Genomic DNA, 25,396 nt, shown 5'->3' with positions numbered 1-25,396 from the left:
CAGATATTAATATGGAGAAGAAGATGAACGGTTCAGATCGACTTTTTGGATTTTGAAATTTCAAATTTCCACCGGAAGCATTTCGGCCCATATGCTAGAGGAAGCGCGTTAGCCGTACTCTATATATATATATATATATATATATATATATATAAACACACTACACAATCTGAAACCACTGATCGGACCCTAGGACTGCAACAGAGAAATGAAACGTGATCTTAATACTGAAACCACTGATCGGACCGAGAACAATAAAGATCAGCTCTGATATCACTTAATGGGGTTTAACAAGCACACACACAACACAATAGAGGAAGACACAATTTGGAGGCCTAAGCCAATTTTCTGATTTCTTTCTTACTTCAAAAGTAAATTACACAAAGTTTATTTGTTGTACATAAATTACAATGAGGTCCGAACAAAAGACCTATATTACAAAACCAACATCATTTGTGAATAAGCCCTTAAATGAGATCGGGACACAACAAAAACAACCTCATAAAATTAAAATAAATAAAAAACACAAATTACCTCTCATATGGACACACTATTTGGTATTCCCTTTGGAATTAACCCGGCGGTTTTACTCTCATCTGAAGTTTTCGGGTATAACAATGTATATGGAAAATTTACTGGTCCATTTCTATTCTTCAATGTCGGATCCTCATTTAAATCGATGATCTTCTTCTCTATTCCAATCAGTCTCTCACGAAACTGGTCAAAAGCATCCAGTGCCTTCTTATGAGATGTCCATTCTGGTGTGTTGCGTTGCCCGAGGTAGACTTCATCTGATGAATGCCGAGACAAGATCTAAATCAATGAAATTCCTAATAGAGTTTGCAACTTGCTTGTTATTGTCTTTAGAAAGACCTTATCAGGGTTTTCCGTTAGCTCTTCATATGCCTCTGTTCCTGGTTCAGGCATTGGTTGACGACTAATAGTAGGGCGGTTCGGGAGGTATCCGGCATATGGGTACTGACCGAAATTAACAGCTGCATGTAGAGCTGAGGCTACCCAAATTATGGTGGTGCAGGTCTTGGTTAATTCCTTAACTGTATGCATTTTGGGCCACCATTCCTCATCCTTTTTGTCACCATGCCCAACCTCCCGAATCTCCTTCCACCAATCTTGGAGCTCTGTGTCAAATTTCACAACTGAGTCGTTCGGGTAGTAGAGGGAGCAATACTCATTAACCCAAGATTCAATTGCCGACCATATGGCAAGACCGTCAACTGCGTATGGATAGTCCTTGATTAGTAAGCGAAGCTTATCGGGGCTTGAAGGGTCTTCAACTGCGACTCCTCTACAACATATATATATCAAGGTGATTTGTGTTATTATACAATCTTACAGAAGATTTAATTTGTATTCTTGTCATTAGGTTAATAAGGTTCACGTTCTTGTAATATCCAACAGATATATTTCAGTCAATTAAGATGTTTAGAAATATTAAGTACGTATTTCTATTAAACTTAATAGTTGCATTTCTCTGTAATGCTACAAGTGGTTTCATATGCCATACCTCTTTATGAGATCATCTGGTAGGCCTTGCTCGGTGAGTTTCCAACTCTTATATACATTAGACGACATTGTAAGGGCATATTTCTGAGGAAAGATAGTAGATTCGAATATGCCACCAGCATTGATAAGTGTCTGGCGTGCCAGGGCATTGATATTCATTGTGTCATGGTAATGGGGGCTCATGAGCTTGTGTATTGGGTGAGTGACGCTCAACTGCCTATGCGTGGCTATGATGAATGGTTCTATCACCGCATGGGTGTTGAGCCTGAAAAAGATGTTGAACATGCTTATTTTAAGTGTTATCTAACTAATATTATAACTAATAGTTTAGTCCAAGTAAGAATTACAATAAAATTTTAATTGCAATTACTGAATTAACATTAAGTTAAAACACACCAATGGCTGATAAGTTGATGATATCCAGAGTCATTGACTGCTGCATAGGCCTTTGCCAACTGCCAAATAGATGCGTCCACGCCTTCTGATGCTGGTGTGTACACCTTGCTTACTGCACCCTTTTGCAACCCATCAGGGTGCGGTAGGCTCAGCTCAATAGCAAGCGGCTTGATCGTGCCATCATCTTTCAAGAACAAGAGTGTTCTGGTGGCATAGATAAAGTTTCCTTTCAATGTATTTATTTTTGGTAGGTAAGGCATGAAAGTGTCATGATGGTCGAGTATGAATAACCTATTGTCCTTTAGTGCCTGTCAAAGAAGAACCACAAATAATAAGTTGCAAAGACCCAATTTTTTTTATTTTTTTTTACATGGATGACTAAAGCATCATATATGCCAAAAGTTAGCATTCATAAAAGAAAAAATCATGTTCGGTTTTGTACTTATAATAATGGTACTATGTGCTTCTATTTAAATTACTTTTTGAACTGTGACTCCTTCAAGGTTCTTTAGAATGTCCTCCTCCTTAATTGTGCTCATCTGGTTTCCGTATATCATTGGATCAAGGTTGCTAGTTGGGGGAAATTCCTGTGTAGATAAAAATTTGACTTATTTTCACAACAAAATATGAGCCATTATAGATTTATTTGGAGAAAAACTCCTACATATGGAAAAGAATGATGTACCTGGAGCTGTCTGATGACCACTGGGTTCACCCCAGCAAGCATTTCACGTCCAAATTCTTCGTCTGTTCTCCAAGCAAATTTATTATCTGTGCATTAACATGAGCAATAAATAACATTCATCAATTAAATTAGTATTCTTATTAACAGAGATTGAAGGTTAATCTTAAATTAAGAATCAATTAAAGGTTTATTCTCACCAAGGAGCACATTCGGAGTGGGAAATCGGAAGACATGTTCCTTACTTGGAAACCATTCCTTGATGAATTCAAATGGAATTTCCTGGCGCAGGTTCTCTAGCATTTGCCAATGAGGCAGGGGTATCCCCCCATCATAAAGTTTTAAGGTATCTTTAAACGAATCAAACTCATTTGGTGTCTGGTCAAAGATCGTTTTGAGTGCAGGGAAGAGAGCTTGGCCAATTGATTTTAAGGCAGATGCAAGGAAGTCGGACAATTTCAGGTGGCCAAAACGCTCGTCACGTGGCACATATATGTCTAGGCTATGCAGTAAGCCTTGCCTGCTCTCGGAGTTTGGATCTGCAAATAAATAGTAAGGATTTTTTAAATTCTTGCATGACAAGTTAGTTTGTAATATAGAAATGAAATTGGTACATATGTAGCAATTTTAGTTCTCTTCTGTGTGTTTTGGGCAGCACATGGTACTGACATTCTTCGGTGATGAATAACTTAGTTTTTCATTGCTCCGATCTAAGTAGTATCAGAATTGTACCAATACATATTTCAGAACCTTGGGTAAATACTAGTATATAAATCTTTGTTCTTCTGCAGTGGACATTCACATGCAGTAAATAAACAAGATAAATAAATAAGTGGCATGCGACTGGTACGGCCACGGCGAGGATAGGGATGCTCTGGCCCACCGAGAACATTGCGTACATAATCATCACCCTTTTCGGGGTCACCTAGGTCATTGTAGACTGCATAGCCATAGACCCGATCGCTCTCTTTTAGTGGGCCTGCCACATCATCACCTCTGAGATTGATGAGCTCTTGCTGTCTATATGGCAACAATGGCAGTGGCATTTTGCTCGGCAGGTATGGCTGTGAAAATTGATATATATTTGACAAATAGATTAATTTTGGTCTTTCCTTTTTAGTGGTTTTGCTACATATATGGTACGACCAGAGGCGGATTCAGGATTTCTATCAGGGTAGGGCACTAGTTGGGTTCAAATCTATTAACTTATCGGGTACATAATTGCAACTCAGTTCCTATAACTATGTTTATTAAAAGAATATGTTATAATCATAAAATCAATTGACAAAGTATTGAAATATTTTTCACAAATTGATGTCAAAACTTAGAATACTAAAAAACCCAAAAAGTTCAGTCGGCCATTTCCTTAAAATTGCAATGATATGTCCTACTATCAGACCTTTCTTGTTCTCTTCTACTTCTCATTCTATTTGCGAAATAGAGCATCACAAATCCAATAAAAAAAACACAATACGCAGAATTGACCAAAGCTCGAAAGGAATAAGTCCAAGAATCATACTAACTCAGCCTAGGGTAGGCACCATGAAAAATTAGTTCTTGGTCGAAAAAAAATTCAAATCCAGGGGTATGCACTTGCCTATCCTAATTCCTTCATGGATCCGCCCATGAGTATGACCGGGCACCAACTTCGGAACAAATTATAATTATTAGTGCAATTACGAGTCCAATAACCAAAATTATCATACCAAAATTAGTGCAATTAAATTTTTCTGAAGTTGATTGGAAACAAAAATCTTAAATGTTTGGAACCAAGTTTCGAAAAGAAATACTAGTTAAAATATGATCACAAAAAACATTTTCTGATCAAGCAATGATAAAATATATGGTTGACTCTAGCTACGAATGGGAATGGGAATGGAAATGAATCTCATTTCTATTAATTCCTGGTAAAAAGCGCCACCCAAAGGTCCCTTAGGCATTCAAATTCACCTTTTACAAACAAGCAAAGCAAATTAAAAACTACCTCATTTGTGAAGAAGACGCGATCATATGTGTACTTGGGGTAGATCCAGGAGTTACAGACGAAGTGTACCTTTCCCTTACCTGGCACACCCTCAAGAGTAAGCGTCTTGAGGAGGAATTCAGAGTGGTGGTTATTTTTTACAATGACAGCGCCAGGAATTCCCTGGCTCTCATCCCATTCAAAATGTATCTTGAACTTCGACTCGCCTGCCGCCACTGTTTCCGCTGTCGTCAACCACTCCTCCAAGTTGGCTGCATTTCCCACCTTGCCTTTCCCAGTAGCTATAAAAAATGGAGATTAGTACAGAAAAAAGTGCAAGTAGCCATGCATAAAATAGAACTGAAAGTCTAGAGAAAGTAAACATCAGGTATCTAACTTCACGTTTCTATGTTCAATGCGTTCATATCTGGACAAATTTATTTTGTACAAAGTCAAGTCGAAAGTTGGTTTTCATTCGTCAAAAGCTCACCGATGTGGGAGTAATATTGAAACTTAGAATTGTTGAATTGTAAACTTAATTATCTTTAATAAAGCTAGGTTTCAATAAAAGTACTACAATTCTACAGTGGACATAATTTGAGCCAGATTAAAGAGGAATTCGGATGGGCAAACGTTGGTCAATATGGGTGTATAACCTATGAATTTAAAGGTCTCTAATTCTAGTTCTACACGGTGAATTTTTTTAAGTCATTTGGAATTCCATATAGAATGTTATAGCGATTTTAATAAAGGTAAGTTAGAATTTACTGTGCTGTACGTTTAATTAGAATTCTATTTTTTTTTGTTAATGTTGTATGAATATTTATAATTTTATTCTGATGTTTAGGATTAAAAAAGTAGTATTATGTTGTTATATAAAAGAATATTTAGAGCTGATAATAGAAAGAAGTTTGTTTGTTATTCTCTTCTCTTCACCTTAAGAAAGTGTTGTATCCACAACTTATTTTTAACAAAGTGGTATCAGAGCTATGGTGAGTTCCGCTGTGATATCATCTGGACAAGTTTCATTGTCATGCCTTGCTCGAAGTCCAAGACACGTGGGAAGTAGCTGAAACTAGCTATGAAGAGTCAGCTACAACGTCCAATCCGACATCGAATCAATTGAAGGCGCTCAAAGAAACACACATGATTGATAAAACCACACTTTACCTTCTTTTTCAAACAATTGATGAATCTTGTTTCGAGAAGATGCTGATGCAACAAGATCAAAGGTGATAATTTTTTCTCGGCAAAAGGCTAGTTGGTAGTTTGAGGTATTTGACATGCAAAAGGCTGGATATTTTTTATGCAGTAGGGCTAGTAAGTCAGTCTATATGGAGAAACCGAGATCAAATTAACACATTGAATATGATGGAAATGTTCTACATTATATCTGATTGGTGCTAGCAACTCCAAATTCTAGGAGTTTTAAACAAAGAAAGAGAGAGAAAAAAGGGGATGTCTGCTAGGTGCTAGCACATCGACTCACAATTGCTCTTGATCCTATTTGTGTTGGATACTGATAGTTGTGTGATTTCTATTGTTGTGTACGTCCAACACGCAAGAAAAGAGAAGAAGGTTACGACTAGCACTTGAAATCTGCGCTGGCCTTCTAGTGGTAAATTCTATCTTGTATTTAATTTTACATTTGGCTGATTCTGATAGAAACACGATTTAATTGTAAACTAATAATATAACCTGAATTCCTTACAGGAAAGCCATGAAATGGATTCTCTGTTTCATACGAGGTACTATATCTTTTGGTTTATTTTGTAATTCATCCACTAATATGAGTTTATGGTTATTCGAATAGTGATATAAATAGCACCTCGGGATTTTCCTTTTACATTGGAGCTTTGGCTTTTACGTGGCTTTCGAAGAAGCTACCAATCATACATGTGAGTCAGAATATGTGGCGGCTGCAGCATTTGTGTGTCATCTGATTTGATTAAGGAGGTTACTCAAAGAGATTAATTTTGCTCAATATGTGGCTACACAAATTTATTTGAATAGCAAGTCAGCAATCGAGTTGGCAAAAAATCTAGTTTATTGAGAAAGGATCCAATATATGGATGTGATATTTTATTTCAATCTTGAGCATGTGTGAAGGATAAGAATATTGAATTGATACATGTGAATAGTAAATGTCAAGTTGCCAATACTTTTATGAAGCCATTGCCAATCAAGTTGTTTAAGAAATTGAGGTTAAGGGGGTTGTTGAATGATAAATGAAATTTTCTATAATAAAGTTTCGTTTGAATAAATCACCTAAAATTTTATAGCGGAAAAAAAATTGAGGCTGATTAAAAAGGGATTTTGTAAGGACAAACGTAGATCAATTTGGTTGTATGACCTATGGCTATAAAGGTTTTTAACTCGAGTTTTAAATGGTGAAAGTTTCAAGTCATTTGGAATTTCCTATAGAAAGATCTGACTATTTTAGTAAAGGAATGTATGAATATATTGTGTTTTTAGATTTTTGTTTTGTTTTTAACGTTGTGCAAATAATATTAAGAGTTGATAATAGAAATAATTTTGTTTGTTATTCTTCTCTTCTCTCCACCTCAAGAAAATATTTCATCCCCCATGTATTTTTTCCAACAAAAACAGCTACATGTCCCAACTAGACATTAGAGTACTGGTGCCAGAGAGAGAGAGAGAGACTTTAGTTACCTTTATCAGTTTGGGTGGAGGAGATGAGCTGGAAGGAGACACCTTGACCAAGGAGCTCATGGACCCCATCGAGCAGAGATGCATTGTAATCGTTGAGATCCAACACATTCTTCTTCATCAACACTACCGAACCGGCGATCTTCACGTTCTTCCATGCCTCCTTGTTCTTCGAGCTCAATGCATGGATAAACATCTTGTGTACGATTGCTTTTCTTGGATATAAGGCATATGCCTTTCTTGGAAATAAGGCATATGCATTTTTATGAAATAAGGTATATGCCCTTATCATTTAATATGGAACCTGATTAAGTTAATTACAGGCTCAATTAGGTTAAACTTGTGTACTATTGATTTTCAAGGTAGAGTGAGAGAGATGATTAGAGGACTGCACCATATATATATTGTTGTTGTATGGATGTTCTTTATAAAGAGAAAGAAATGAGTTGGGAAGAAAAATAAACTCCTTCCATAACGAATAATTCAGCGAGGACAATAATAATAATGACAATAACAGCACTAATAAATAAATTAAGAAATAAATAAAAATTACGAGTGGAAGATGATTTGTCAAATGTTTTAAGTATTAGGGTTAGGGGCATAATACATAGATTTATATTTAAAAAAAATGTCAAACACGTCATTAATTGACTAGTATACATTCCACATTAAGAAATTAATATATATTTAATTCATGTAATAAATAACTTAATTAGTTTAATTATGTTAAGTTGAATAGATTTTATTAAAAACCTTTGACATTTATTAACAAATGTAATAATCATATTCGATATCCGCTTTGATATTTATTAAACAATAATTTGGATTATTTCAACTCAAAATAACGATTCTTAACACGTAATAAAACCTTAAATTACTAAATATTTAATTAGCATAGTGCTAGACTCATGCATATTCTTCCTAAAAAAGTGTTTAATTAGCATAGAATTTGTGTACATATTATAAAATTACAGCAAATTCTTATTAGTTTTGACTTTCAATTACTTAATTAATAATTGGTTTGAGAAATATTCCAAATTTCTTACCAAGTTGTTGGTAAAGAATTAACCCATTCAAATTGTGAAATAGCTTACTCTCAAAGGACCAATGTACTATTTCCGTATAACTAGGGGAGAAGTTTGCAAATGACACACCTGGCCTATGAGAATTTTGTTCTAAGTTGGCACAATTTAACATTATGCTCTCCAAAGTAAAATTACATGTCTTCCTCATCGTCAGTAAAGAAACAAGGTGAAGTTGGTAATCAGTTTATCAGCTAATTGATCATAATTATAAGAAGATGAGCTTGTACTAACACATATATAACAACACATAACCAGCGCGTATTTTGTAACAATTTTAGACGTTTTTTTGTTGTTGTAAAAAACAGTTATAAAATACTTTATTTTAACTTGATAGATGACAAGAAGAATGTGCACTTAATTAAACATGTTTAAATTTCCTCATTTATTCATCACTGTTAGGAAATAATTTAAATATCCCTGTAGATAGGCAATTAGTAGGAGTTGAATTTAAATATGATTGGAAATCTTGTTTCTTGTTTGAAAATTTTGCACTCTCTTCAACTGAACAGGATTTAATTAAATAAAGATGGACTTCTAATAATGTACTTTTAATTCACTCATACTATATATATATATGATTAGACTATGGTGGTTTACTTAATAAGGGGTATATTTTTCTTTTTAAATTCAAATTGCCCTCTAATCTCTAAGTGGTTAGTTAGATAAAATATAATTTTAACAAAGGTACGGCAAGGAGATAATGTTTGTTCTTTATGTGGGGCAGAGGAATATGTTAATAATTTATTTCTTACTTGTCCTTATACTAGTGAAATATAGAACCGGATTGCAGTTCAATGATTTTGCCTTTAATAGTAATACCATAGATGAATTGTGAATTGTGAAAGTTAGATGCATTTATACCTCTTAAAGATATAAGCCATTAGTAAAAATAAATAAAGGTGCCATAATGTGAGTTATATGGATTAGAAGAAATAGATGATGCTTCAATTACACAACACCTAAATCTTTTTGTAGTATTGTTAGTATTTGATATGAACATGATATATTAAATAGTGAAAAAGAGAACACTCTACGATTAAAATTTAACTTCTATTATTAATATTATCTTACTCTCTAACTCTTTTCCAAATTACAAATGACAACATATCAATTTATATGCTATATGGTGTCCTTTAGATACCATAGAAAATAAATATCATTAAACATGAGATAAATATCAATTAGATGAATTGCACAACCCAACACGACTCTAAAAAACCAAATCATTTAATCTATCTAAAAAAGTCAAATACATTCACTGTAACTATTTGACTAATTTACCAATTAATTAAGTTAATTATTTCTAATAAGTATTGCAACAAAATCATATTATTACCTACTTTTTGGTGAAAGAGTAGAGGAGATAATTTATTTTTAAAACTCTTATTATTTCTTGTGATGTTATGGAGATGGTACCAGTGGAAACATAGGGTCTAGACATGGAAGAGAAGATGAAGCTTTAGAAGCCTTGAGAAGTTTTGTCAAGATACAAGTTTATTTCATATTTATGATTTAGCTTGAAACCTACTATCTTGTTCACGTAATTTTTAATACAAGTCGATGACGAATTACATCTCATCTAGGGGTCAAACACTTACATCCCGGGGAAAAGAGAAACAGTTCCTCACCTTAACCTAAGGACCGTCCTATGCCAAAAAGACCCAAAACATAAATCATAAGTGCAGAACATAATACATGATTCCATGTCTTTTGTCATGGAATAACCAAAGCCTTGTAGAGCAAGCTGTCTCCGTGAGCACGAGACAAGTCTTCAATGGTAAAAGTCCTTCTCACGTCCTTTTGTCGTCGGGTCGAGGAATAAGTCTTCCAAGACAGCAAGGTGTGGCCCTTGAGAAATCTTCTCCATATTTCCTAATGGATTTCTCTTCTCTATTCTTTGATGGTGAAAGAAGAAGAGAAGACATACAAAACTGTATTTTTCTTATGAGAAAAACATATGTTCAGTTTTTTGTATTTTTCTTGGTTACCTTGTGCCTTGGGGACCAATCCTTATATATAATAACCTTTATGGTTATCTGCCAAAATGAAAAAGGTATAATGTGTTGTGCATCAAAAACCGTGCTGGCGCATCAAAAACTGTGTGACTGCATTGATATCCGTGCGGACAGCACAACCCTCCATAAAGACAGATTTCTGAGTTGCAAATTTCTAAATCACTCCATCAATGATTTGATATTTGCCTAAATTGTTCTACACATTTATGGACCACATCCTAATGAATATATTAATTGTCTATTACCTTATTTCATCACTTTGATTGACAATCATATATGACAGTAAACAATCCATAATTAGATTACATATATGCTCAATGTTGGCATTAAATCCAACGAAGTTGGCAATAAATCCAACACTTTCATATTTCTGCATAAGCTAGCAATACAAGTTCATTTTCACATTCTCGATCGTAATAGAGGCATTGCTAGCACATCCTCTTCTAGTAATTTACTTGGAGAGCGTAATGTTAAATTGTGCTGATTTTGAACAAAAATCTCAAAGGCGAGGTGTTAGGAATTTTGGGTTTGAGGCCCAAATGTTAAGCACAGAAACCAAAAAGCTTTGTATTTGCATCTAAAGCTTTAGGCCCTGTTCAGAGGATATCAAATTCATGGTAATTAGTGAGATTTTAATCTCATTGGAAAAGTTTTTTACGAACCGTTCGGACGTTTCTTTAATTTTCTAACTTTTTTTTTTTGGTTATCGATTGTTTTATCTTTCTCTTTAAGTTTTTCAAATAATTTGTTGAATGTGCATGCATTAATCATCAACGTGGGATAAATTATATATACTTGTCTATGCTTATAATTACATCTGAATATCATAGAAATTACCATGATATTAAATTACTTAATTCAATATTTTTTTAATTATAATAAGATGATCTTACTTGTCGAAAATCATAATAATTTTTTGCCATTAATTTAATATCAATAGAATTATTTACACGGCTAACGTAGGAGTCAATTTTGATATATTATATGCTAATTATTATACTTTCAATTAATAGAGTATATATAAACAATATTAATAACTGTTAATCCAAAAACTAGTATTCATAAAAAATACTACAAAGAAAAAAAAACTCATTAATATTTTTCTCAAATTAGGTTTCTCTACAATGTAACTATTCTCACAATACAACTAAACATACATCGGTAGTTGTTCATCACACACAATCATATTACAAAACCGTGTACAATTGTTTGAGCATTCATATATGCGTGTCCGAAAATACGCTACAACATTAACATACATGTTTATTTAATAAAAAAGACGTGCACAATTGAGTCCGATTATACATGGTTTTTGAATAAAGAATAGTGTATGAATGTTGAAGCACATTTATATATGATTCTTTATTAAAAATCGTGTATGAATATTAGAGTAAATTTTTCCAATAGTGTTTTCTTGATTTGAATACAGATTTAATGAAAATTTTGAAAAAATATTTATAATATATAGGGCTGTAAATGAGCCGAGTTTGAGCGAGTTACCCCCAACTCGAACTCGGCTCGTTTAATAAACGAGCGAGCTAACTCGAGTTGAGATGGTAATAACGAGTTGTAGAGCTAACTCGAACTCAGCTCGTTATCAACTCGAGTTGGCTCACAACTCGTTTAACTAGTGATAGTATTACAACACAAGTTTAAACATATTTTGCACGAATCTCAAAGCACAAATAACAGTCTAGAGATTCGAGTTTGATTATTTTGGGATTTATTGTGACCAATACTATGTAACTCGGGGCCAACTCGAATTCAGCTCATTTATTAAACGAGTTGGCCAACTCGAGTTGTAAATGAGCCGAGTTAAAATAAGCTATAAATGAGCAAGTTACGAGTTTGAGCTATTTTGCCCAGCCCTAATTAATATACAATGTTTGGTTAATGTTTTTTTTAGTAGTGTGAGCTTCCTAACACCCTAGTTCTACTCACACTATTAATATTTAACTATTAATAGTATAAAATTAAAAATGTCCAGGTTCGACGATAGATGGACACATGCTAGGAGGCCTCATATAACCTTTTTGGATTTTTGTGGGCAGTTTGCTAAACATTACTATACTTAGCTTAAACAAATGCGCCATTGTAAACTATTTTGATATTCTGTATACAATTATATTTAAAGGTGAGATGCCAAGAAATATTGGAACGTTAATAGTTGGTATCACCAACAGTTGTATTTTTTGCAAACAAGTCCTTACACACTCAAAAATTCATATTATGCTAAGGGATTTGGCACTGTATTATCTGACTCTGCAGAAACAGTGGCATCATTATAAGGTGGGCTCCCTATTTTATATGATTGGAGGTCGTATGATGAGATCCGGAGTGCCTGGAGACTTCAAGCAGATGCTATGACTAGTCTAAAAACTATGCATTGTAGTAGAATTGAAGAGGGTTTGAAGATAGCACATACTTTAGCAAACTATGGTAGGATTTATTATTGGGATAAAACGGGTAATGCAAATTCTGTATTCAATGTTTGATGTAGTAGGAATCTTATGTAATTGGCCTACGGGCTGTTTGAATACCAAAAAAAAGAAAAGATATCTAGCACATGAAAACTACTCGAAAACACTCATGTCCAGTCATGAATGAAGCTTACAATATAGTACAATCATCATATCAAACCAGTGTACCAATTCTATGCAGTACCAAAACAGTACTGCTACTAATTTGCTGTTATTAACTGAAATTGAATAATGGTAAATACAAACCAACCAGAGATGTCGAGCTGATATTTGTGTCTTCTTTACCTGTATGCTCAATTGCTAATTATTTGTTTTACAATTGGATAGGAGGCCATGAGCCTGCTAACTATTTTGAATTATAATACAATAAGGGGAGCCACTTCAATACTCGTGCATGACAATTTAATATTCGTGAGGACAACACTCACAACACAATAATAATACAATAGTTTGGGAGATACCTTTCACAGACAACACTCAAAAGTCATAACCACAATAATTTAAAAAATAACAAGAGTCTCATTTATTTTTCTTGGTTTCCCCCTTGCACTTCTTTAAATAACCATGAACCTTTTGATACTCGAGCACAGCGCAAACAAGGTGTCTTAGAGAGAACTCGGGCCAATACGGCTTTGGATTCTGCAAGTGGGTGCAATCTGATTGCCACAGAAGGAAGTTACTTAAACGGGTCTCGCCCGAAGTCCGTATAATGATATCGGGTTCCACACAACCAGCCGTGTACATGTTTCGGTCCAGATCACATACATCAATTGGAACATTCTCTCTCTTCTCTTTAACCGATGCCTTTATTGCATATGTTATCTCATCGGTCGAAGTGTAGGCCACACAAACCGAGAGCATTGGTCCCTTGTTGTGCACTGTCATATCTATTGCCCTTTTTGCGGATAAACGTACCGGGTCAGTAAGAAGCTCCAAATTACCCCGAAAGTTGATCCTAGCATCAAATTTCTTCAACAAACTCTCTTCCGTCAACAGTTTGTCAATTTTATCTTTTATCAAATCCATTAATGCCTGAACCTCTTGCGGGTCCCGCCTGAAATTGTCTATGCTAAAAGCATAAACTGTTGCATGTTTCACGCCCATTTCAAAGCAGTATTGGACGGTTGATATGAGGGATTTATATCCGGCCTGGTGACCAGTACCTGAGTCGGTACTGTCTTGGCACACGGCATATCTCTTTGCATATCGGCGGTTACCGTCCATTATGAACGCAACATGGACTGGTATTGGGCCCATGGAGAGGATAAAAAAGAGGCATTTACGCATCACAAAAGAGACTAATAGAATGGCTACAGATATCATGCTTTTGCCATACATAGCCATCTGGAGAGAACGCAAGCAAGAAACCTACATTAGGCAAAAGAGACTTTTAATAAATATATGTGACTGAAAAAAAAAATTAATTTGAGTTATTTTGAAAACTCTGTATTTATTTTTTTTTAATAAAGGCAAAAGCCCATTTTCCATTACGAGGAAAACATAATTACAAAAGGTTAACTATCAGCATACTAGCCAATAGTAATGTTCAATCACCTCATACTACTGGTGATGGAAGAGGATATCAGCAAATAACAAAAAACTCTGTATTTATTATAAAAGAACTTCAACATGGGCTGTCATTTTGTCTATTTCCATTAATTTATAAAGAAAACGCCATTTTGTCTTATACAGAGATCCTTCACCCTTCATCTAGTGGCAAAAAACAGCATACAATAATCACTGATTACTTGCAAGTGCAAGATAGTCTTCATTCTAGGGTTATGAAAAGCTGGAGGGCTGAATTCTTCATTCATGCCTTTGTTAAAAGGAGATGGTTCATTTTCAAAAACACTATATCTCACAAGTACAAACCCAAAGTACTACCACTGCAGAGCAACTCGGTGTCCAGACACACCAATTCCTATATGGGAGAAGTTTTCATTCATAGAAAATATTATAATAATTTAGAGAAAGAAAACAATATATTTGTTTTTCTATGCATACAAAGATCAGTAGAATTTTTACCGATCCAAAGTATCCAAAGTTTATTTTAATAGAACTACCAGGAATATTCTGTGGCAACCAACGCAAGGAATTGGAAGGCAATTGGATCCATGGTAACCGAACAAAAGAAAAACTTTAGATCGAAAAAAAAACCAACAAGTCTTGCTTGCATCCACAGAGGATGCAAGGACACACCCTGGTTAATTAGGTTCAGATTAAAGTACATATTGAGAACACTATTCTTAGAGATAGGGAGAGAGAGAGAGAGTACCTTGCCGTGATTTTTCTGTGAATATAGGAAACGCCTTAGACTAGTATTAATTTGAGGGAGGAGGTAAAGACTAAAGAGAGAGAAGGGAGCTAGATTCAATGTTATGTCTGATAAAAAAGAGTTTACGTAGGAAGACAGGCTGCATGTGAAATTGAATTGAATTACAGTGTACCAGCAACTGACAACGTAGGGGGTGTACCCTTTCAACTGTTTGTCCGGCCCCTACAATAAAGCAGGAATGAATAAGATTTTTATTTTGAATTAGTACATCAAACATAAGTATATAGATAGGAATGTTTTTTTTTTTGTTAACCTACCTAATTTGTACCCGTTACAATATAGGATAATTAATAAATATAAAATTATAAATTAAATTATTTATATATATATATAGAGAGATGGGCTATGGTGCATTGCAATTCATGGAGGGGTTTGTGCATTGGACCATAAATCTAAAATTCAAAATCCAAATGGCCGATCAAAACCGTTCATCTTGTTCTCCATATTAATATGTGCTTGGAGACCAAATTTTACATTTTTCTGAATTTTTTTTACTATTTATTAAGTATTTTACAAAATTGTTGATCCAACGGTGGCTGCTGATTTTACAAAATTGTTGATCCAACGGTGGCTTAACAAAACAGTAAAAGTTTGGATTAGCGATTTTCAAAGTGGCTTAATAAATAGTAAACAAATTCAGAAAAAATGTAAAATTTGGTATCCAAGCACATATTAATATGGAGAACAAGATGAACGGTTCAGATCAACTTTTGGAATTTTGAAATTTCAAATTTGAACCGTGTGTATTTCGGCCCATATGCTACCGAAAGCACATTAGCATATCTATATATATATATATATATATAACTATATAATTTTATGGGATGGACTAAGGAGTTTTATAAAGCATAGGTAATTTGGTGTTTTACGTTCTTCCACGGTAATTTCAAGATTTCAATAGTTAATTCATCTCTAAATTAAAATGCGTCTGGAGACCAAATTTATATTTTTATATTTATTTTTTTACTATTCGTTAAGAATTTATGGAAGTGGTTGTATTTTATGGTCTAGAATTTTCCAAAAAACAATGATATTCAAATATTCTAATTAATACAGAAGTAAACAATTTTTGAAAAATATAAAATTTGGTCTCTAAGCACATTTTAATATGGAGATTATGTTGAAGTTTAAAAACAAAAGTAAAGGCATAAAACACAAGGGAGTTATGCTTTATAAAGAACTTTAGTCCATCCCTAATTTTACTATTAAAATTAGATTAATTTATATTACATTACATATGATTTTTTTTATTTAGCAAGTATGAGAAAAATAATTTATCAACATTTTATGTAGGTTTTTAATTAGAAACTTATCAGAAAAAATATTTATACCATATTTTATCATTTTATTTCACTACAGCACAACTGTTTTTCTGCGACCGGTTCTGACGCCGGTCGCAGATAGTCGATTTTTCTCAAAAAAAAAAAAAGCAAAATTTAACGGCGACCATTATTTTTAGCGACCGTATCTGCGACCAGCGTCTTCCCCAGTCGCTGAAAGTTTTGGTAAAAAAAAAATACGCGCGCCAGCGCCAGAACGCAACCCTAGCCTCCTTTTTGATCTCACGCCTTCTCTCCCATCCGGCCTCAACTCCACCCTCTCCGGCCAAACCTTGAGCTAAACCTAAACCCTCTTCTCTCTTCTCTATCCTCTGACCCGATCCCTCTTTTCCCTGTCTCTTGCTCTAGGCAGAAACGCGAAAACGCCCGACCGCCACCTGTGGTCGACCGCCGCCTGTGCCAGATCGTCGCCTCTGCCACCTTCCTCGCATTTGCACCTCCACGACTTCGCTCCTCTAGAATAGGTACTTGAACTGAATTGAATTTAGGGTTTTTTTTGTTTTTGTTTTTGTTTTTGAATTTGTTTTCCTTATTCATCTCCTCTTATCAATAGTGCGAGCTTGCTGTGATTTTGCGAACCTTCGGTGCATTGTTGTTTATTTCTGTGAATTGCTAATTTGGGACAGTTGCGAGGCGAGGCTTTTAAATCCTTGAAACCAGCCACTGTTCGGAGTTCTTCGTCATGTGTGTGTGTGTTGTGTGTTTCATTACTCATTTGTTTTTTACAATGTTGCTAAAATCTACCAAATTATAAAATGAAACAAAATGATAAATTACATCCATTGTCTCTCCTCACCTCCCTTCATGCCTAATGGTAGGGTAAAGTGTGGATAAGGTAATATTTAATAGCTAATGGTAGGGTATATATTAAACTAATTTTATGTGGGTATGTGTATGAATATGTCTCTACCCAACTCATATCCATTACTATAAGCAGGGTCATATGCGTGTGTATCAGTTCGCATCGCCATGGTTTGTTAATCACCAAGGATGATTCAACTTTTCGTGGTTATTGAGATTGTTAATTACGTCGTTTCTGTGACGTCTTTATTTATGCACAGGAAATGCCTAGATGAGGACACAAATGCACTGAAACACACTCACACATTTAGGTATCCGACATGACGCAACTTTTTGAGGTAATTTTTTTTAACAAAGATGGAAATAAAGGTTTCAAGACCTACAGGGATGAATTCAAAATATATGTTTTCGGGAATAATATATTTCATACCGATGGTGAACTTAAAAATTTATCCCATGAAAAAGTTTCTCTAATGCAAAGGGTTTTTGGCGATTCTTCCCTCTCAGACCGTCATTAGCATGTATAACTCAGTGGTTGTTCTTCCCTTATCACTGGCATATATATCTAATTTGTTGTTTGCCCTTCAAAACCGCCAATAATATAAGGCTTGTATATATTTTATTATTTTATTATTTTATTAGTGCATGGTATTCGAAAACAATTTATCCCTCAGGAGTCAGGATTTATAAATCTTCATTTTTATGCACTCTATTCCAATTAACTACTTTTAAATATCACAATTATTATTTTCAAGTATTGCATGACACTTATTTATCTCCAGGTCAAAAAACAATATATGCTAACATTGGTTTCATTGATGCAAATTTGATAGGCAAAATATCTATTATCCACGACAACGAATATTCGCTGGAGTACTGTACCGAAGCCTTACTTCATATGCTTGACAAAAAATGTATATTTGCATCATATCACCAGGAGTAATTTCATAAATGTACTCATATTTCTTTTACTTTTTACCCTCGCGGATACTATCCTATTCTTGTAGTATAGTTTGTAGATTTGAATATGCAGTATATGAAAGTTTTACTACAACAAAGCTGATTTATATTTTCAGTTTATGCTTTTGTAGATTTAGCAACCAAAGGAGTCAATTATGAGATAAGCAAAGGAGGGGTTTTGAGGTGAAATAAACTATTGGGAAGGAGATTTCTGTCAAGAGATTTTTTTTATTTAATTTTTTTTATCTACTTTAGTTATGACTGTTGTTTTGTGGTCATTTTGTTTGGATTGCATTTTCTATTTACTTCTTTTCCTGTTTGTTCATGTAGTCAAGACTGCATGGTAATAAAAAAACAAAAAGGAAAAATTTTCAGTATACCTATTCAAACTTTCAAAATAGCCAATTTCCCCATAAATACAACATAATATCCAATATCCTCATATAAACTCATTTTCTTTCTTTTATACCCATTCATTTATTTGGTCTTTTATTTTATTATTTTAAAGAAAATATTGACCAATATACCCTCCTTCCATCCCCTTCTCTTTCACGGATCCAGGTGAGCAACGTTTAGAATAGTATGAAATCCTATTCCATGGAAAAATAGTACTTTTTAATGTAAGCTTATAATATCACTAATCTCCTCCATTTCTCTACGTTAAAGCATGCTATATCTTACTGTTGAAGATTCCTAAGAAACAAAATATGAATTAAGACATGCATATATATTTGAAATACTTTGTTCTTGGAATATGTTTTAGAGCTCTAGTACAACAGGAGAAAGAACATGCACGCACACTACACAGCCTGCAAGAATAAAAAGTGTTGCTATTTTGTTATTCACTTATTCCTTGTGTGGAGATAAAATTAAAGGGAGAAGAGTGTGAAGGAGAGCTCAAAATCCAATGGCAGAAAATGATAGGTGTAGCATGTAGAGGAGAGAGCAGAATGTGTGACCAAGAACCTCAAATAAAAAGCACCTTTGTCCGTGAAAGAGAAGGGGAAGAGATGAGGAGAGGAGGGTATATTGGTTAATATTTTTTTTGAAATAATTAAATTAAAGATAAAATAAATAGATGGGGATAGAAGAGAGAAAATTAAATTTATATGGGGACATTGGATATTATGTTGTATTAATGGAAAAATTGGCTATTTTTGAAGTTTGAATGGGTACATAGGAAATTTTTCCAAAAAAAAATAGTTAATTGTCCGGACAAACAAAACTATTCATCTTTATTAAATAGTACCATTGGTTCCTTTTTATTCTTATATTAAAATTAACAGTTGAACAGAAGGTTCAGTACAGTAGATGGAGCCCTTCCCCCATCGATGGTGCTCACAAGTAGCGTCGAAATATAAAATGGTACAGTGGAATCGACTTTCTCGTTATATCTGTCGTAATTAATTGTTGATAGAAAAGACGTTACATGGTACAAAACATAGTACATTTGATTACGACATGTTTTTTCTAACATGCATGAATTCTTCATTTTAATATTTTAAAGAATCGTCTCATACTTTTTTGAAATTTTTTATGAATTATTAAATAAGCAAATTTAAATTAAAAAAAAGTCAAATGTGATAAACATGACTTGATCACGGTGTGACTAACGTGGTGTGATCAATTGTGTGTTATGACCACTTCTCGACATTTTCACCACGACACATAAAAATTTCACTTAATCACAACACGTATAGAATCAAAGTGACGATGCTTTAAGAACACAGCACGGAACGACACAATTTTCCCATTCTTCAGGTAAGATGTATTTTAGTGATCCAAGTCTGCTTAATTAATTATTTAGTGTCTAGGTAAATTTCAAATTTTTGTAAAAATAAATGTATAACTTGAATGAGTTTGAAGCTGATGTTATAGATAAAATTTGGAAGGTGTTGGAGAGTGGAGATTGGAGACAGCATAGTTGTAACTTGTAATGATCATTCTGACCTGAATGAAAAATATGGAGGGGCCATTGTGCTTTCGGATTGGGGAGCACCGAGCACATGCATGCCTTGCTTCTCGCTTGGCAGCGAAATAGGTATCTGGTTTTCTGTGGCACTGACTTTATAAATTATTCTCTACATCCATTATTTCTGAGTTGCATGACTACTTAGGTATATGTAGGAATATAGCAATAGAATTACCAATAGATCATTGTTGTAATTTTTAAACGTCTTTATCTTCTACTATTCTTATGAGAAATTTTCTATCCATTGAAAATATTAAGAAAGAAGAGAGAAAAAAGAAAAGAGTTTGAATGCGAAGAAACCCCACCGATTCAAAACATTGCCGCAATTAATAGTTTGAATGCGAAGAATGATGATTTTTTTATGGTAGATATTATTATTAAATAATATTGAAAAAATAAATGAAATAATTTAGTACTTGAATGCACTAGAAAGATTGTGATATATAATTCAGATCTAAAGTTTGGATCATAATTAATGGCTCGAATTCAAATATTTGTTTTTTCGGAAACACACCAAGAAACATACCAAGTAGCATTGTAGTAATATGATGAAAATATTGGCCATAAATAATCCGACATGTATAGTGTTTGGAATTAAAACCATTGATCCCAATTTAAATATTAGATCCGGATTATTTGTCTTGATCCTTCTAGTATATCTAATTTCTAAAGTACTTTATCTATTTTTCTATATTATTTAATAATAATTTCTAAAAAATGAAACATCTCTTCATTCATTGTTCAAAGCAATGACTGTCGGGGAAGGAAGTGAAAAAATAAAAAATGGATTGGTGAGAGTTTTACCATTTAAACTTTGAATCACCAACAATTAATTTTTCTATTAATACAAAACAAAGGTAAGTTAATATTTTTTTATCTTTTATTTATAATATTTCTATATATACAAAAATATATCTCTTCTGAGTACCAAATTCAAATAATATTTTCATTTTGAAAATATTCACCTAATAGTTACAGGCAAAATATATATATGTGGTATATTTGATATATTTCATGGCCATCTTTATCACCTTTTAGGATATTTTCAGCTTTAGAACATAGACATGGAAATCTTTTATAATGAATTATGAAAATCTTTTAATTAGAACAGTATTCTAATTAAGGACTTGTCCGAAAGATTTATTGGTTTCTGACACTCCAGCTGCCTTTTCATTAAGCCAATATCTGTGTGTTTGGCATATATGTAATAGTTCTGGTATACAGTCCGATAATAAATATTCAAAAGTTCAGTTCGTTTTAACAATATTAATTTGTTGCACTTGAAATGTAACAATCACTAATTCGATATTACCATAGTAATTAATCTTTACCAATAGCTAGGTTTTGAGGTCCATTGAGACCATTCGTCAGATGCAAATAAGGATTATGGAAAAAAGTCTAACAATGACATACACTTTGTAGTATTCACTAGGGTAATTAAGTAAATTTGATAATTGTGAACTCAGTTAGTTATTTAAAATGGGGAAAACAAAGAAATTGATATATTATACCAAAATGTTAGATCATCAGACTTACAATAATTTAGCTTAATTTCATTGTGTTTTGTACATATATATGATGCAATAGTTCATATAATAAAAGCAAAGAATTGTTCAAAATATGTAAAACGAACAATGATTTAAAAGTGAAAATTAAAACGAATCCAAAAACCCGGCATCTGATCTTGTAGAGCATCTAGAATATAAGTGACAAGTCATTGGAGCCATATGCCATAGGAATTAAGTTTCCAGTACTGATTTAGCACAGCAGGATCTATGTGTTCATTTTACAATGTAATTGTTGAACTTTTCATTTAAATCTGTTATATTTCAAACTTGATAATTTTATATTTAACTTTATTTTTGGGTCCCATTCAAATTATTTAATAATCAAGTCCAATAATCAAAGTTCAAATCAGGTCCCTTATTCTTTACTTTTCTGAACCGGCTCCAAAAGAACCAGCCCAATTCCATTCTCCTTTACCTAGCTTTTTCTTTTAAACATTCAAAAGCCCAAAAGCCCAGCAACTATTAGATTGCACTTGAGACCCTCTGACAACTATTCATACATGCACCCAACAAGCTAAACAAAAAGGTGTCATTAACAGCACTAGGAGGATATCTTTATCTATATGAAAATAAAGAATCAAGTTGGTGATGCATATAAAATTGCTTTTGTTTTTGGGAGAGTGTTGTGCGCTGCTCAAAGTAGATCCTTTTTGCCACTAGAATTGAAAAGCAGCAGTGCACCAGATGAAATAGAATCACCTTAATTCTGATCAGTTTAGTTAAAGGTGCTTTTATCGATTATCAAGTACACCAGAGAAAATTATGTACTCTTTTGTAATACAAAAAAAAATAATCTAGTTAATTAATTCATGACATCCTGTATTATTAAACCAAATGTTATTTTACACCTAACAATCACCTATAAAATATAAAACCAAATGTTATTTTACAAAATCAGTCGAAATACTTCGAAATTCGGAAATAATACAGGAATTCGCAAATGGAAAACATTTACAGGAATTCGCAAATAGAAAACATTTATAGGAATTCGCAAATAACATTTGGTTTGCCATTTCAAATAACATTTGCTATTTCAAAAACTATACACCTATAAAAATACTATAAAACATTTAAAAAAAAAAACTGAAACTAATCTAATTTATTTCCAAATTTCTGGATGTTTTTCCATATTTTTTTGACATTTACACTTTTTTAAAGCACCGGTACAGCACGTCAAAATACGTCATACCAAACTATGCCATGCTGTTAAACATGTTATGTTTATCATCGACACTGTGTAGCACGGCACGGCCTTGTTCCAGACACGCCTAAACACAGTACGATATGTACAGCCGCAATACACTAGCTCCAGGAGACTATAGAGGAGACAGCAAATAAGTACCAGGAGCAACTTGAGAATACCTTTGAGCAACTTGAGGAATACCTTTGAAGTTGTTCTAGGTACTTATCTGCGGTCTCCTTATAGTCTCTCATTTCTCTAGTGTAACAAAATCTCATATCCAATTCTACTGCAAGTTCCACCTAGTAACTGAAATGGTGCATATATAACTGAAACCTCACATTATGGAGTTGCTAAAATTTATCAAATACCACCAACTTGACTGTTCAAACTTGAAACTTTAGATCTTGTTCCTGTCAACCGATCAGGCACCTCCGTGGAAATCAGTGACAGGATGGACAGGAAATCAGTGAGACATAAAAATGTGAAACTCAGAGAAAAGAGAGGGTAAGTGAGGGAAGGTGGAGGAATTAGGGTATGTCTAGACATAGGTACCTATGTCTAATTTTTCTATTTATTATATATGATTTCAAAATTTTGTTTCAATTTTTTCTAGTACTTACAAATATTTTCCCAAACTGTATCAAAACACAAAAATACTATAAAATTTAAAAAAAAAACTGAAACTAATCTAATTTATTTTCGAATTTCTGGATATTTTTCCATATTTTCTGGTCATTTACAATTTTTTAAAGAAACAAATTAGCAAAATCTAACAAAAAAACTGAATTGGCATAGTATGTCTAAGTACCGGCATAGCACGTCGAAATATGTCATACCAAACTATGCCATGTTGTTAAACATGTAATGTTCATCTTCGAAACTGTGCCGCACGGTACGACTTTGTTCCAGACACACTTAAACACGATACGCTAAAAGATGACACGATCGATATGTACAGCTCCAAAACACTAGCTCCAGAAGAGACTATAGAGGAGACTGCAAATAAGTACCTTGAGCAACTTAAGAATACCTTTGAACAAGTTGTTCCAGGTACCTATATGCAGTCTTCTTATAGTCTCTCTTTTCTCTAGTATAACAAAATCTCATATTAAATAGTACTGCAAGCTCCACCAACCAAGTAACTGAAATGAAAGAGAAATATCTAACAAAAAATACTCTAAATAGTGCATAACTGAAATCTCACATTATGGAGTTGCAGAAATTTATCAAAATGCTACCAACAACAACTTGACTCAAAGACTGTTGAAACTTGGAACTCTAGAAGAAGAGAAAGGAAGGAGAGGGTAAGTGAGTGAAAGTGGTGGAATTAGGGATATATATAGACAGAGCGAGAGAGATCTGGGGGTTGCGCTAGAGATAGTAGAGAGGAAGTGGTGATGGTTGTGAGATTATAAATTTATAATCATGTGGTGGAGAAGGACCAGAGAGGTAGGTTTTAATTTATAATGAATTTAATGATACAGGTAAGAGCTGAGAAAATATTGTTTTTTCTAATAAATTGCAGTCCTCGTTCAGACCATTAATCCTGTCCTCTAGTTTGAATCCAAGCATCTTTTCTTAGTTTAAAAATAATTTGGTGGTTTGTTGACTAATTGTCTCAATTCCCAATTCCCAAACATCTTTTTCCCTTTTTCATTAGTCTCGATTCCCAATTTCAAATTAGACTAAAAGTGGAGCTTGGATTTTTAGTTACTAGAATGACGATAAGTGATTTTTAAATGAAATTGATTTTTATATACATAGGTTGTCATTACTAACAAAACAAATTATTTACCAATATGACTTACTTTATTCTTAACTTTTATTATTTATAATTTAATTTGTTGAATATTTGGCATCCACAACTTGTAAAATAACAATTAAAATATAATCATGTACAGTATGAACTAATAATGTCAGCAATAGTGTTATCTAAATTCGCGTTATATATGTTATTTAAACAGTAAATTTTGGATGCTATGGATAGCATAAGGCTATCTGTGCTATGGCCTCAAAAACTTATGATATAAACTTTCAATTTTGATTTAAGTAGCTCAGTAAATTAGTTATATGACGAACTTGTAGAATGCCAATTTGTACTATTTTTGGATTATTTTTTACTATTTTTTATGATTTATGATTGCAAATAATAGCCTAAAATATTAACAATTTTCTTTTCATTTTTGTTATTTTTTTTTTGCAATCTTTCATAAATCATAAAAAATAGTAAAAAAAATTCAAAAATAATAAAAAATTGATATTCTACAAGTTCATTATATACCCAATTTACTAAGTTACTTAATCAAGTTTGAAATTTACACGATATATTTTTGAAGCCGTAGCATGGATTACCTTATTCTATCCATAGCACCCAAGCCTTACTCTTATTTAAAACCTTGATATTTTAAATAGATGAAAACGT

The 25,396-nt window shown here is 33.3% G+C and overlaps 2 pseudogenes across 2 annotated transcripts; both read right to left on the bottom strand.

Annotated features, from left to right (window-relative positions):
• Nucleotides 1–358: 358 nt before the first annotated feature.
• Nucleotides 359–7,437, bottom strand: LOC144545752 (putative linoleate 9S-lipoxygenase 4; annotated as a pseudogene). Its single transcript, XR_013508577.1, has 9 exons — nt 7,239–7,437; nt 4,587–4,867; nt 3,429–3,666; nt 2,803–3,144; nt 2,606–2,691; nt 2,400–2,507; nt 1,921–2,228; nt 1,526–1,789; nt 359–1,306 (listed from the first exon to the last, which is right to left on the bottom strand). The product of XR_013508577.1 is annotated as a putative linoleate 9S-lipoxygenase 4 (transcript).
• Nucleotides 7,438–13,330: 5,893 nt separating this feature from the next.
• Nucleotides 13,331–15,154, bottom strand: LOC144545537 (dehydrodolichyl diphosphate synthase CPT3 pseudogene; annotated as a pseudogene). The gene is made up of 2 exons (XR_013508539.1): nt 15,091–15,154; nt 13,331–14,183 (listed from the first exon to the last, which is right to left on the bottom strand). The product of XR_013508539.1 is annotated as a dehydrodolichyl diphosphate synthase CPT3 pseudogene (transcript).
• Between the last annotated feature and the right edge of the window lie 10,242 nt (nt 15,155–25,396).

Source organism: Carex rostrata, chromosome 28 (genome assembly GCF_964058835.1).
Source record: "Carex rostrata chromosome 28, lpCarRost1.2, whole genome shotgun sequence".
Taxonomy (NCBI): Eukaryota; Viridiplantae; Streptophyta; class Magnoliopsida; order Poales; family Cyperaceae; genus Carex; species Carex rostrata.
Note: the sequence above shows the minus strand (reverse complement) of the source record. Positions and strands in the feature narration are given on the sequence as shown.